The 12495-nt window shown below is 41.4% G+C and overlaps 1 long non-coding RNA gene across 1 annotated transcript; it reads right to left on the bottom strand.

Moving 5' to 3' along the window:
• Positions 1–6735: 6735 nt before the first annotated feature.
• On the bottom strand, positions 6736–9127 carry LOC118329179. Its single transcript, XR_004796780.1, has 2 exons — positions 8921–9127; positions 6736–7054 (listed from the first exon to the last, which is right to left on the bottom strand). It is a non-coding gene; the product is annotated as an uncharacterized LOC118329179 (long non-coding RNA).
• Positions 9128–12495: the final 3368 nt, after the last annotated feature.

The raw sequence follows: 12495 nt of genomic DNA, 5'->3' as shown, positions 1-12495 counted from the left end.
TTTTCTGTGGCTTTTAGAGAAGCTAACTCAAGCTGGTTTAAAGCTGCAACTTAGCCACAGGAAAAAAAAATCATTAGTGAAATGTTTTATGGCCTCTCTTTGACTTGCGTCACTGAGATAAGAAAAATAGCACTCAGCTGAATCCTCTACTGGCAAAGAAGATTTATGGCGTCTAAGCTCTCAAAGGATCTCTGAAAAAATTAAAAACAAGTGATTGGAAACTAAAACAAACTGTGCCTTCCTTCGTAATTTCTCCAATTACATCATCTGCTATGTGGAGTCAGTTGGTGTCACACGACGCGTCATCTGTTATTTAGATGACGGCCTGCTTGCAACTTGGTTCAAAACAGAAAACTGAGTCATCGGGAAAAGCATCGCCTTAAAACAACTCTTAAGTCTGCTTTCTTTATCCTGATAACTTTGAGGAGTGTTGTGTTTTATGCTGTTAGAACCTAGATGCCTTTAAGGTTACAGCCACTATCAACACCATGACATTATTTAGCAACAGGAATAATTCACGACGAACCACGATAAATAATAAACCAAATACAAATTCACTGGGAATAAATGCGGCTGGCAGTTGGAGGCTTACAAAATAAAAGTTTTTGAAAGCACTGCTTTGAAAACATATTTTTTTTAAAAGGAGAATTCCTCAGCAGCAGTAATTTTCACCTCCATTATTTGTGTGGTTTTTTTTTTGACTCACCTTTCACAAAAGTGTTGCCTGCTTTTCTGGGAGGCACTGTTCGGTTCAAGACGAGGGTAGGGGTGGGTAGCTTCGGTGTGTTGGGTGGCTGGTTTTGTGTCTGAATGAAACGGCATGGGAGAAGAGTAGAGGGGGGGGGGGCGATGAATAACGTGTCAGGCTTTTTAGTTGAGAGACTTCTTGTGTTGATGAATAATTGAGCTGTAGTCAGGCGGAGAGCTGTTTCATGAGCCCCTCTGTCTCCAAGTTAAAATTAGACCCTTCTCTCTATGCAGACAGTCTCTTTGAACTGCTACTGTCTCAGAGCATCACTCAGCTCTCTCTGCAGCCCACTTGGGCCTTTCAGCGCAATATGCCTCAGTAGATATGAGGAGACACATGAACATGGTTGGCGGACAAGGGGAAAATCTAAGTTATACATGCCAGTGAACAGCGCCATCAACGTGAGGAGGGGAAGTTTGGATTATACTTTGTTGCATCTGAATTTATTTTTATTAAAATGTATCAATAAAAATATGAAAGCAAACACATTTTTCTTTGCACTGATTGGGGACGTTAATTTGATATTCAAAGCTCCTCTCCGCAGCGGTTTATAATGAAGTTCTGTCCCTCCTCTGTCTACCTGTCATACTAAGATCCCCCAGGCTTTCCTGTCTTCGCCTGGCCTCTGAGTACCAGCAGCCCATCTCAATCTGTCACTCCTGTCAGGCCCACAACGCCACCAAAGAACCCAGAAAGTAGGACAGCGAGAACTCATCACACACACATACACACACACACACACACTGACAGAAATGCTTTATGAAATGTAGTAAAAAATACACATTTTGCGACAGAGGCCTCAGAGTCCATCATTGTAATATCTGCTGTTATCTATGGGCAGCCGGCTCTAAATGGGGCATTCAGTGACTCTTCAAAGCCCCCGTTTCTGCAGGGCAACTCGGGCTGCATTGTTACTGTTTTAATTAGAACTGCTTCTTGCCTGCTCTCTCTGAGATCCACCCAGCCTCAACATCAAAGCACTGCTCTGAATAATGATGTACCCCTCCATGCCTCAGGTACAGCCTGAATCTCAGAGCCCCCGCACCGCCTCCTCCTCACCTCCCTTCCAACCCTCCCTCCACACCTCTTTGTACCTCTCTGCTTCCCAATTTACTGCTATTTCTCTGCGCGCTGACATAACACTATTTTGTCGTGTTCAGGGCAGCAAGTTGATGGCAAGCTTTCTGTGTTTGCGCTCGATGCGGCTCCACCAGCCTGACGGTTACAACAGCCTCAAAGGATGAGTTCTTTTCATTTGTCCTGTGTGCATGTCCTGTAGTCGATGGTCACAAATAAGTTTTACTCAGATTTAAACATCGAAGCACTCCGCTTTCCAAATGGCACGGCAACATCTGTGAAAGGCAAGAGCTAATAGGGTTAAAATTGAAGTACCAGTTGATACAGACAGCCAGAAAATAACAACAGAAAACAGGGAAAAAAACCATTTATTTTACAGATACACAGATACTTTAGAGTGTAGGCGTAACATAAAGCCTGTTAATAGGTTTTAATGACAGACCAAGCTCATAATATTGCGGTAGGCCCTTTTTATCTCAATAAATAGATTTGGGAGTATACTGCAAAGGATTCAAGGATTAAGGCAAAGATAAATTAATAAATAAAACTGAATCAATAACACCAAAGCTTAAACATAAGTACATTATTAAAACAAAATCATAAGAAGAGGAAAAGAAAACAAACATTTATATGTTGTAAATTACAGTAGAGATAGGCATAATTCATCACTTTGACTTACAATTAAAGTGAAATACCAATATTACATATTAATATACTGAAGTTTATTCACTTCATTGGAAACAGCAGTTTGATAAAACAATCCCAACTAAAGGTCAATTTATAGGTTTTTTCCCAGAGCTTTCATCCTTCTGAAATAGTCTTTTTTTTTATTTCCGGAGCCAGCTTTGGCTTAGGCGTAGCAGGAAACAATGGCAGCTCGCCTGCTCACACACATTCTTGTATTATAGATAAACAGTTCACTAAAATATGTTCCTGAAAAGTTTTTTTTGGGGAAATAGGCAACACGGTAACAGAATCTTGATTCATATTTGATCAGCACTGCCTAGTTTGACTGTTTAATCTGTGCTTTGTGCAACATACAGGACAAAGACTGAGAATTATTTATCAATCAGCAGGTAGCTACGTCCTGAATTTACTAAATGAACATCATGCTGTGTTGAAAAGGACTTGAAACTGACGATTAAGATCAAAAACTCATGAGGAAACTGTTTACTGAGCTAGTAAATCAAGTGAGAAGTAGGGTCCTTTCTCCATAAGATACCATACTATCAGATTTTTTTGTTGTTGCAACCAATGGAAGGCCATTGCATAGAATGCATGTTTAAGACACTTCTGCATTGGCTTCACTAGACACACTTGTCCTCCACGCATTATATTTACTGACAATGACAGTAAATATTTGTCAATCAATAACACTGGTTTGCATTAACTGGGCAAATGTTATCTAATGACATAATTCCCAGTTGGGGAGTAATGCGTAAGTAACAGTAATGTGATGCAGAAAAGCAGACAACCACTTAATGTGTAGCTCTGTGTATCAGCCCCTCAGTCATAACAGAACTGGACTTTAGCCTCCAGCACCGTCTGATGACCACTGCGGCTCTTTTATGCTCTCAGTGGTTTGTATTTTATTTACACAATAGAGGCCATCAGATTGCTTGTGGGGATATTATCAGGCTCTCTTAATGCCTGTTTGTACACAAGCTATTATTTCTCATCTGTTTGCATTTTATTACCAGTACACAAAGTCAAATTTAGCAAATCAACATGGCTACCTCCCTGACAGGAGAACAAAGCTACATAATAAAAGCCCCATGAAAGGTTTCAGTCAAAACTGACCTGAGTTACCCATTAGGAATTTATCAGACCATACCGAACTGATGACATTAACTCTTTCCTTCAAACATCACCTTGTATAATCCGACCTTGGCCTCACACTGACTTTCGCTGCCGTTCCTCTGTGCTGACTCACAGCTACACACCTCCTGTAAACACTCACAAGAATGAAGCAACACCAAAGAAATCTCATGAAATATAGAGGTTATGTAATCTGTTGAATCATGGTGTGCTCAGCTGATTATGCAGTTGACGTGGCACCCATTACGGCAAATCACATTTTAATGAGTTCAAAACAGTATTAATCCAGGAAACAATGCACAATTATGTAATTCTTAACCTCCCTTACATTGCATTGTGTATTGTATTCAAAGCAGGTCATGGACCAACCTCCAGTCAGACGGCAGCTCATTGTGGGAGCTAATTTTAAAATCTGATTTACATAAAACTGGAAGGGTTACTTAAAATGGCACAGCCTACTTCCTGCAATCCTTGGGCTGACTTGGCTCAACTTTGCTGAAGTGAAGATATATTTTAAGACATGTCAGATACATCTGCCACTGTTATCCACGGATGTCCAGCTCTAGCTCAACTGCTCGTCAGGCAGCACTGTGTCAGGTAGAACATTTAACTAAACACCTCTTCAATATTTCTACTTACTTTTTACTGCAATACTTGCAGTTTGTGTCAAGGAGTCAGGCAGGTGATGTGATAGACTGAATATAATGTTAACTGTAACGAATGTCTTTCCTCATTTTCAATCCACATCACAGTAAGCTAAGCTTGCTAGCTAACTTACTAATGAGTTATCTTACTGTAGTAAATTCAAGCAGTTTGACTTTTATTGTTCTTACAATACAATAAGTGCACTTTGTTACTTTTTTAAGAGCTAGTTGAGGAGATTGATTCTACTCTCATATCTATACATTAATTATGATGCCGGAGTCAATAGACGGTTAGCTTAGCTTAGCATAAAGACTGGAAGCAGAGGGAAACTGCTAGCCAGCCTCCCCAGAAAGTCTCAGTTTATTTAGGATGATCTATCAGAAATATAATATAATATTCATAGGTATGTTTTCATTAGTATATGATATAATATGAATTGTTGTGTTTTGTACATGTTTCTACAGTAGCCCAGAACGGACAAACCAAACAGTGGCTGTAGATAAGTACTTTTGTGTTTTTTGTGGCCACAGCAGTTTCTCTTACACTCTTCACAGCTGTTTTCATTCCCAGGTCGTCAAATACTGACTCGAGCTGTGTTCAGTTAGTTTCAATCTGGTCCGACGCGAAACAACATGTAAATAGTAAACTTCAGAGTTCTTAAGAGTTTTTACCTTTAGAAAGAAACCTGCAGTTTTCTATTTTATTTTTTGTTATTTTTAATGCTGAGCTAACTTTAGCGGTAGCTTCATATTTACATCCATCTGCTCAACTAACTGGAGGAAAGAAAGTGAATAAGTGTATTTCCCAAAATGTCAAACTAATCCTTTAAGAAAAGAAATGCCAGTTGTATGCTGTGAATGTTACATCCATCTTTCAGGTAGCTTTAACCTTGAGTGTTATGTAAATTAAACCTGAATAGCGTGGTAATAAGGTCAACTAAAAAAAACAACATCTTTTCCAGTATAAATCACATTAACAAGCATTGCTGAAGAGGGTGAAAATACATCATTTTCTCAATGTTCATATTCCACCTCTTCTTTTGTTACAGCAAGCTTAGCGGAGTAATCCCACTTTGATCACGCTGCGTTTGAATTTTTAATCTCAGGTAAAGGCGGTGTGCAACATCGCTTATTAGGATGATAGTTGCAGAGCTACAGCCAAATTAACATCTGGCCCCCCCGCCATCGTTGTCAGGCTGTTTTGTTTGCTGTTTGGATAAAAGCTTGTCAACTTGTTACAAGGCCAAGATTAATTGCACCAGTTGAGGTGATCCGGCACGTAGCTTGGTCGTGTATTGATGGGGGATGCTTTGGCCCATTTAGCCTGCTAGGCCTTCGGGGAGTAGAACATTTCAGAGCGGCCCAAGGCCAAAGCCTGATGCATCTATCACGAGGATTACATCACTTACATCATCAAAGGTCGGCTGCATTAGGAGTTTAGTTTCTTGTGTGAAAGACTTGTTTTCACTCTTTCAGGCAGACTTCTATTTAAAGAGTTAACTGTAAAATGTCAAAGTACTTTCTTGCGATATAATCAGTTTTTATGTCTCCCAGCCGCTCTTCTGCCTCAGATAATGATGGCAGTCAGACAATATAGCACAGGTCATAGAGTTTTGTGCAGCTCCAGCAAGCAGAGAGTTTATGTAGCACAGCTTCCCACTGGGAAAAAGACCAGATTCAGAGAACAGTGAACTCACTGATCTATTTTTGTGATATCGGATGAACACATGCATGTTTGTGTTTGTGCAAGGTTGGAGGGTGCGTGGGTGTGACAAAGAAGCAAAATCAATGCTCTAATTGGTGAAGCTATTTGAGAATCATCGGCCCAGAGGTCGCAGAGAGGATGAACCATGACGATGACATCAGAGCCCAGAGCGCAATAACAAACGCCGTCTTGTTTTAGCGAAAACAAAGGATGTTTGTTTGCGGCCCTTTTTTCTTTTTCAAGATTCGTCCTGTGAGTTGAAAATGTGACGACACAGTACACTGACCTTTGTTTCTCTGGTAACAGACTCTCTCTGTGTCGGTCTGCGGAGGATTGGAGGAGGGAGGGGGGGGTTGAGGGCTGAGAGTGGCTCTTTGGTGTTGAGTACTGATCACATGAGCGGCTAAAATAACAAAGCAGTCTGATTCAGGCCTTTGTCTACATACGGTCACGTGATTCAAATCTGCGAAGAATTGAACCAATGTTGACACATAATATAATAAGCAATATTGTAACCGGAGAACTGGCAGCGAAAGCTTTGTCATCTGATTGAAGGAGGAAAATTAGGCTGTATCTCCCAGTGAGGTCTGCTGAAATCACAATGCATAATGCGCTTAACACGCACATATTCAAACAAAGACACATATAATTCCTTCCGTATAGATCAAGGAGGCTCTATAAAAAAGAGAGAAATTGATTTCCTCTCTCAAAGTTACTATAAAAAAATTCCACAGGACTCCACAGGACTCTAATGCATTTTATTGGTGCAGAAATTAAATTAAAAAATTGATCAGTAAATCCTATAAAGGCCTGCTGTGGAAATAATGTCAAGTGACTCTTTGGGATTTAGTTAGAAGCAAAAATTTGCATCATGACTTTCATTTTCAGCCCGGCATAAGTGCCTCTTTAATGTCCCAGATGTCGAGGATAACAACATCAGTGAGTCAGCACAGTTATCCATCCTGCTAAGGTTATTGTCAAACTCCTCTGAGGATTACGTGACAATGATCCTGTTGCCTTCAAAAGTCTTCTGTCTTCCTGCCTCTTCACAAAAGGTGTACACTGTTATGAGGGGAACAAGATGCAAATTGCAATGTTAGACCAAGCATGAAAATGTGAGGGAAAATGATTTATGGAGCAATCTGCAAGTATCCCTCTTAATTAATATAGTGGCATATTGTACATGGACCAGGCTTCTCTGATGAAGTACAGAACGAGACGACGCTGGGAATCCTGGATGATTTTCAGTAAGTGGCAACCAAATAAATCAGGCAGTTTTCAAGGTGTGAGCCGTGGGGGACGTGTAATTAAGTAAATGACATGGCATCTTTCTCTCACGCGCGCCCAAGCCCCAGCAACGGGCTGTAATATTACTACCACGTGTGAGTTGAATGGAAATTGGAGCGTAATGTCTGTGCAAAGATCTATGATAACATTTAGAGCCAGCAGAGAGAGTTAATGCTAGTGTGATGTCTGACATTAACATTTCAGTCATGTAGCAGCTGCTGTTATGCAGCGGCACTTTCTAGCAGATGCAGAGTGAGTTAGATTAAGTAGAGGGAGTTAAAATTCATGCATCACCGAAATTACAAGTCAATAATAGAGACTACAGCAACGGCAGTAAAAGACTACATTCCTGTGCTGCTCAACTATTTGAGTATCATCATCAAGAAATCTATGGAGAGAATTACAACATTTCTTAAAGTTTTTATTAATGTTATTAAGTGAGTACTCAGCTGAATCCGGTACGGATAATGTACCAAACGAGTCAATATGTCAATAACCGTACCAGTATATATAGCAACTTTTATTAAAATGTATTATGTAAATAGTTATCTTACTCGTGTGATCAAAATGTTTCTCTGAAGCTCTGAAGTTTCTGAACAGTCTTAAATAAGCAACTTGCGATTAGTCCTGCCCACTTCTGGCTTAAGCACCCCCGCGTCCAGTACAGATAAGAGTACAGATAATTTAGTTTAGTTTGTTGATCGGATGCAGATAATGGTGTACTCACTTATCCCTAGATTGTATTGACGGTGATGTAGTGCTCACTTTAAGCAGGAAACAGGTTGGGGAAACTTAAGACTTAGGAATTTAAGACTACTGGTAGCACTCAGGAGCTATTTTGTGTTTGTTTGAGTTTGTTTGTTATGTTTGCTAGAGCCCAGAGATACACACAAAGCATTTTGGTAAATAACACTGAGTGTAAACATAACTTTTGTTTGTTTTTACAAGAAAACTCCACAGGGTTTGGTGCACAAAAGGTCTTTAACGTTCCTAATTAACCAGGGAATTAAGGTTCATCTTTATTGCCACTATTACCACCAGTACATTTAGCACTTTTTATACTGTCATTGTTAGTTTTTATTGTATATTTTGGTACATATATATGGTTATTTTTTATATATTTCTGAATGAAATTAATAATAAAAAGTCTTCTGAATCTCTCGACTCGTGAATCTGATTTTATGTCTTTTATCACGTCATACATTATATTAATACAAACATAGTATAAAATGGTTGTGCTTGTGAATTCTCCTCACATTACTGTGACATAATATAGATATAATACATAATATAAATAGAGTATATGAGCATACTATTGTTAATATGATAATAAAAGACTACTATAAGACTCTTTGTTGATATCAACAAAGCTTCACAGATGAACAAAACCACCTCACTTCCAGGTCCATGAAGTAGCTAGTTAGTAGCTTTCAAACATATCACATGATTTTCATCAGAAGTTTGTGTGGTCGTCATGGAAATGTAGCACTTTAAGGGCTTCTTCCCCATGTTGGAAGTTCATGGGGGCAAATCGGACTACAAAATGGACTTTGAGGTGAGTTTGTTTAGTTCTCATTGTCGAGAATGCCTTTGAAACTTAAGACAAAGTGTCGTTTGGATCAAACATTGTGTTAAACTTACTGCGTGACAGGTCATCAGCAGCCCCTCCCTTCAAGTACAAAAGACATCCAGAAATACCGCCAATCATCAGAGACATCCATCTTTGAGCTCATGTCTGTGCCCATCGCTCAGCCTGGTACTGTCAGCAATTCCACACCCCCTCAGGATTCCCACAGCGCCATGTGGCAATGAGGGTCACATTGCATTCTGGGAGAAACACTCAGCTAAGATCCCCTCTGGGCACGGCCCCACCCCCACAACCTCCCCCCTGTTAAAGCCCCCCAACAATCTTGCCCGGTCTCCTCCAAAAATTCCTTGGCCTCCAGGGCACCACACAACCCAAAATAACAGGACACATCAGCACTTTCATCTGCATCCCCGAGCAAGCTCAGACACTGCAGCAGCAGCTGTTAGACCAATCACAGGCACAGATAGAGTTCTGAAAAGTACTAAGGCGCTATAGTTGGCACACCCCCTTTCCCCTCCAGTGATACGAGCACAGACGGAGCCAGACTTGGATAAGAGTGCCAGGCTAGGTGTGGCTGACAGAGCTGTCCTTTAGCTGTCCTTCAACTACACACAAATATTCACCCCAATGAAAACGACACTGTAATATGTACGTATGGAAATGTGTCCGTCATTGTGTTGTAATCAGGCTATCATTGGCTTACTGGACTGTTAATAATACGTTAATTATGGCATTTAAGGGCTTATGTTCAAACATTTGAGCACAACACATAGTTTAATTCAGCTTTTATTCATTGATTAATATGTAAATCATGGCGTATTAATAAAAAGCCACAATACAGACAGAGCTGAAAACAAGTAGAGAGATAACAGGGTGGCAATTTCTTGCTGAGGTCAGTTTAGACAGCTTTACAAAATATATGCCTGAGTACAACACAGGCTGTTCTAGAGTGACAGATTGTATCACAGCACAAAGGAAACACTGAGATATATATATTTTACTTTATCACTATTACATGAAAAAAAGCATTACAGTGTCTGCAAGGAGATAGAAAGTGTAGCTCTGATCAAGGTCACAGCTTGAGACAGACTGATTAGGTTGCTGTGGCACTTTGTGGCTCAACAGACTAAAACGCATGACTTATGTTGCAAGTTGTGACTTTGCAACAGAGCCACTGCACTCCCTGATGTATCTGAGGTCATTCTTTCACAATGCCTGATGGAGGAGTATACCCCTGCCAGTAATAACTCACAGCCAGGCTGTTTGCTGCAGGGTACTATCACCAACCTGATAAGTGTAGTGAGGACGCAGAGATTCACAGCCTGCAAAAGTCCACGAAGGACATATTTGGAACCACAAAAAAGGCAAATGTTTAAAGAATAAAACAACATTATTTGATTGTGATTGATCCGTGAACACTGAGAATAACATTGTGCCATAGTAGCTGTAAATTTGGATTCATGGATTAATTCAAATTAAGTGCTGAAACATTTTAGGCCACCATTGAAAAGACTCCAAATCAATCCCCAGTAGTGATACAGACAAAAAGGACCTGTATCCTTAAGGATCCAATATTATACCATATTATACCAAATTATACCATATTATATTATACCATATTATATCATATTATATCATATTATACCATATTATATCATATTATACCATATTATATTATACCTAATTATATCATATACAAATAAAATATGTCAAAGATCCAGTCGGTAATCTCCTGGATATGGACAGTATCTGCCCATAAACAAATGCATCACCACCTTGGATCTTACCATATTTTTGTGCATTTGTTGCAGTGAATTGTCTGTGTTCATCTGTGGGAAGCCAGTCAGGGATCATGTCCATGTTGTTGCACTACTAGCGACTCCTACTGGTTGGCTAAAGCCCCCCGATTTGAGTCTGAGAGGGGGTTTAACGTGACCTCTGTGTGCATCAGACCCTCCCGGTGATGCTCCTCGCTGGACAGGAGAGCATCACAATTTTATTGAGCCTTTTAAATTCAAAAGAAAAGGGTGTAACTCAGAGGCCTTGTAGGGACTGTGTTGCTGTGTGTGCTCTCCTTGTTTCCCTGGCAACGGACATATTGACATGCTGCAGTGCTGCTGCTGGAAGTTGGCAGGCAGCCAGGAAGCCCCCTGCCTGCACACAATCTCACATTCTGTCTTTTGCCAGCACTATCACTCCAGCTTCACGCAATTCCCATCTCACTTTTTTGTTCTCCATCTTGGTGGGTTTCTGAGACCAGCTGAATGCTGGTCTGAAGACTAATGACTTGGGTGGATTGTGTAGTGTGTGTGTGTGTGTGTGAAGGAAAAGAAAGAAAGCACAACAGGGAGGGAGCCAGAGCCAGAGCCAGAGAAAAACATGCAGGAGGGAGGGGCGAAGTCTGTGCCATGCCGTGCTCACATGTTAAGATGAATAGAGGGAAAGGCGAGCCTCGTGTTATGTTACAAGAACATAGTAGTGGCTGGGGGGAGGGGGTGGGCTCTACTTCAACAGATGGATAAACCCGGGAGAAGAATGCGTGCCAAGCGCCAAATGTATCAGCGGCTTGCTGGGGCATGAAAATGTCAGGTGTCAGCGGCGAGCCACGCGGTCGCTGCTATTCATACAATCCACCATGTGCTGGATGTACACATAAGGCCTTGTGGACGAGGATGACAAGGGGGTTAAGGGTAAGAGTATTGCCAGGCAAAGGGATAGAGCGGGATAGATGAGCGGGTGACTCACCTCTTTATCGGCCATGGATACAGGCAGCCTGAGAGGAGCCTCCATGGCCCTATGTGTTCAGACAGGTTGGGCAGGGAAATGTCAACACCAGGGAGGGTTGTGCATGGCTAACAACCTCATGGACGGATAAGAGCTAGCATTATCTCATCTGCAGAGCAACACTCACACACTGCCGGTAAGGCTGTACTTAGACCAAGACAAGTGTTGACTGGCCATGTTGGAAACATAGCAAGGCATACCAGCTAGTACGTGCCTTTTTCTAGCTTGGGTTTTCTGTCTTTGCATAAGGGTATATATGACACATGCGGCTCGGGAAGGAAATCTGCAAGAGCTCCATGCTGACTGGAAGCAATTTAGTGGTTTCTTACTCTCCAATTAGTGACTGGCTGGTGAACGAGTAACCCCATCAAAACACATCAGTTGGCATTTTGTTACACAGCCCTTTTCCAAAGCCCTTAGGGTCTGTGTCAACTGCGTCCTTGTCCAGACAAAGCCTTCTAAACCCGGGATTTCATTTCCACATTGTGCCCCGGTGTCCCCATCATTGTTGATTTTTCCACTATGTGCAAGGCCAGGGCATTTGTACCAGTCTGTTAGGCCCACGTCAAAAGAAAAAGTATCCGCTGTTGACGGCTAGGCCATTCTTGTTATTCATGTCATGCCTGGTGGTTTAGTAGGGCAGGGTGCAGAATTTTCCAGAAGCAGCTGTGTGCTAGTGAAGCTGACAGTGCGCCAGCCCAAATAGGTTTCTATCTCTCTTCTCTCTCCCTACAAAACCTCCGGCCCCTCCCTTCCCGTCCATCGGCATGCTTGGCTCGGTGCCCGGACTTACTCAAACTCACACTCAACCAGAAATATCCGCCCCCCCCCCCTCTCCTCCTCC

Source organism: Morone saxatilis, unplaced genomic scaffold (genome assembly GCF_004916995.1).
Source record: "Morone saxatilis isolate NCDOM2014 unplaced genomic scaffold, NCSU_SB_2.0 Contig19, whole genome shotgun sequence".
Taxonomy (NCBI): domain Eukaryota; kingdom Metazoa; phylum Chordata; class Actinopteri; family Moronidae; genus Morone; species Morone saxatilis.
Note: the sequence above shows the minus strand (reverse complement) of the source record. Positions and strands in the feature narration are given on the sequence as shown.